Source organism: Octopus bimaculoides, chromosome 7, assembly GCF_046866305.1.
Source record: "Octopus bimaculoides isolate indiv1 chromosome 7, ASM4686630v1, whole genome shotgun sequence".
In the NCBI taxonomy this organism is placed as follows: Eukaryota; Metazoa; Mollusca; class Cephalopoda; order Octopoda; family Octopodidae; genus Octopus; species Octopus bimaculoides.
Window position 1 is genome coordinate 104,577,927 of NC_142934.1, and position 3,635 is coordinate 104,581,561.

At 34.0% G+C, this 3,635-nt stretch overlaps 1 long non-coding RNA gene across 1 annotated transcript in view; it reads right to left on the bottom strand.

Moving 5' to 3' along the window:
* Positions 1–225: 225 nt before the first annotated feature.
* The window catches only part of LOC149134869 (uncharacterized), an 8,604-nt gene continuing 5,194 nt past the window's right edge, over positions 226–3,635 (bottom strand). The window contains exon 3 of the long non-coding RNA XR_016242471.1: positions 226–1,268. This is a non-coding gene — a long non-coding RNA (uncharacterized LOC149134869). The remainder of the gene's footprint in view (positions 1,269–3,635) is intronic.

Here is a 3,635-nt window from a genome sequence, read left to right on the forward strand (position 1 = left end):
ATGCGAAAAAGAAAGAAAGCATGTAACGTTGTAAGCAATCCAGAGTTAAAGACAAAATGCAGAAATAGATCATATTTATACATGAAAAACAAATATATTCAAAGCACTTTGTCAATACAAAATTAATATATCTTTGAAACTTTTAAAAATATTTCAACAAATATGTCAATTTATTTTTACAAGAACATTGAATGTAAAACGACTATTAAGAAAAAGATTGTTTCGATTTACATGATGCATGGAACTGTCTGATAGGGGAGAATTCAAAGTTCAAATATTTGAACTTTAAAATATTCCCCAAATATTTTCGTTTATTACATCAAAATTATACCAGCACTTGATTAGAATGCCTATGGGAGAATGACTTCATTGTCATTGATATATTAATGGCACTGATATCGTTCTAATTATTAGAAGGTGTACTAGGTTCTAATATTTTCCAAATAATTTCATGTTATTTTATATTGTTATATTTAACGATCAATCACACTTCGAAAGAATTGTGACAAAAGAACTTTCAAAATTTCTGTTTTGCCAGTTCCACCTGGAGGATCCAGAAAGAAAATACCTCTTTCCTTCTCAATGCTCGAAATAATGGAGTTATAAACACGCACTTGGTCCTCCATCAGTTTGTGTTCTTTATCAGCTATATACACCGTTACTTCCTCGATGTCATAGCTGATTTCTCTCAGGTACTCAATTGCGAGATTGTTTGCTGCCTGCTCCAATTGAGGCAGACCAAATGTGGAATTGCCATGACCTCCCATAGCTTGGTGTTATTTTTGTTAGAAGCATGGACTGGCACAACTGATAGAGTATCGCAAAAAATGCCAAGCAACTTTTGTTTCGGTTCTCGCCGAGGTCAAATTTGCCTTTCATCCTCCAGTTTGAAGTTTTGTTTCTGAAGTCTACCAAAATGAAAAATAATGGTTGTGTATATTTTTGGAAAATATACACAACCAGGTGACGTAATGTCTCATTGCAAACGGCGTTATTGAACACGGCGATTTCGACTGAGGTTTGCTTGTGAATTCTTTGTAAGATGTCCTTTGCCACGCTAGTTTTGTGGGTCGCTCAAAATTTGAGAGGTTCACGCAAGCCACGCGTCATCAACATGATAGAAAATAGCTGGCGCAGTTGACTTAGTGCTGTGCTGTCTGCTGCCTCTTCCGGTGTCTGGTCGCAGTGAGCATCAAACTCCAGTAGTTCATGTTTGGTGCAGGCTTCAATGTATCTCGTGCAGACTTCCCCATTGTGTCTTCGAAAGTCTGTGAATGATAAAGAACCGCTGACAATGTATACCAGTAGATGCAGAAAGAAGCACTCCTGCTGATTAGGATGCACAGTGTACACCTGCCTATTGGTCCCACTTCAGAAGACAACATCTCTTTCTCAGCTCTCAACGCGTGCTCCTTGCTTGCGTCTGTTCCATCTATGTGTGCCCAGTTATAGTACACGGGGACCTCTACATATATAAGTGTTCTGGCAAACAGATCACATTGGCATGATTTGAAGAAAGCTGTGAAAGTGGTTTCTGGTGTATTCAGAACTATATTTCGAGCATTGTCTTCTGTGAAATATACACGCTGGTCATTTTCAAGATGTGAACATAGATTTTAAGGTGTTACTACATGTAAACAGGTGTGAATTTTGTGTTGACAGTGCATTTGTCTAAAAGCAGAACAGTTCTTCGAGCAGCGCTTGTCAATTAGCTGAAGTGACATGAAAGGCATCGTCATCATGGTATATTCGTGAATATGTCAGTAACCGAAATAAGTGGATCTATTATTTAGGAAAATACTATTTAGTTCTGTATTTAAGAGATGAGAAATCATGTGCATTATTTACAATTGACGAATATTTGTCCTCATCTTGTTTGTTGTTAACACAACCTTTCAGCTGATATACCCTTCAGCCTTCATCAGGTGTCTTAGGGAAATTTCGAACCTGGGTTCTCATTACGGCAAGATGAGGGTAAATATCCGTGAATTATAAATAATGTAAATACAAGGGTTGCACTGGGTAAAAATGCTAAAATAACTCTTCAATGCTAAGGAATAAACATACTCAACTTGATTTTCCCCAAATAATATAGGAAAATGAATGGATTATTTCCCATGACTGCTAATAGTTATATATGTGGATCCATTCCAGAGGCGCTAGCCATCTAATTATAGAATTTTATTAAACTTCAATGAGCTTAGAAATAAACTGGATGATTCTTTAGTATGTTTTCAAAGTTTCACAAAAGTCCGTTAACGGGTGTAGACGGTTACTTGACACATACAGACAAGCAGACAACTTGCTTTTATATATGTATAAGATATATATATATATATATATATATATATATATATATATATATGTAAATTACTGAGATGTTTTACTCATCTCAGTCGTTTGGCTACTGTCATGCTGGATCATTTTCTTGAATAATTTTAGCTTAATATATTGACTAAACTACGTATTATGTTTTTTATCTTGGTACATTCTCTATCTGCTTCTTTTGATGATCCACAAAGTTACGGGGACATATACACACACACACACATACGCATACATATCGACATACACACACACACACACACACTTACACGACACATAATATATATATACATACGAATGTGCGTATTCTAAAGCGTGCGTGTGTATGATTTCAAACATTTCGGAATAATTAGCATAATGTGACTGAGCGATATAAGCATTTTCAATTAGGCATTATCGATATATTTTTGAGCGTTTTTGCACGTGTCTATACTATCTTAATTATATCGATAATTTTAAAAAGTTTATGAAGATTATGTGTAATTCTAGAGATTTATCGAAGGCGTTGAATAATGACATTGCAAAATTCAGACGTGCATTCTCCAGCAAAACAATAATTCAAATTTCACATTTCGAAGGTTTTCGAAAGCGCCAAAATTTTACATGCCAGTGATGTATGGCTATAGAGTAGAGCTGCTTTTTGCCACTGAGCCATTCAAGAAAATCTATAATTGTTTGTTCACTCTTTAAATTTTCTGAATCATTAGCAATTTTTGTTGAAACTTTGCCAAAACAATGTTTCAAACCAAGGTATTCATATCACTTACGTTTGTTTGGTATGTGTTTCTTTATTGTAAAACTCAATCCGATAGAAATACATACATCCCTACTCACATTCACTGACATAAACACACACACACACACATAAAACTGTGTGTGTGTGTGTTTGTACATACATACCTATATATATATGCGTCTTCGTTTTGTGTGCGCATCTGTATGGATGTATGCGTATCTATCTATCTATCTTTCTCTCTCTCTCTCTCTCTCTCTCTATATATATATATATATATATATATATATATATATATATATATATATACATACATATATATATATATATATATATATATATATATATATATATTTACACATATATATTTACACATATATATATATATATATATATGTGTGTGTACAGCGATAGAGAGATATTAATAAACAGGTGATCATATATATACATAATGATGTATGTATAATATATATATATATATGTGTGTGTGTGTGTATTTGAGTGTGTGTGTTTGTGTGTGCCTCTGTGTAAGTGTGAGTGTTTGTACGTGGGCGTATGTTCATTACATATTATATGC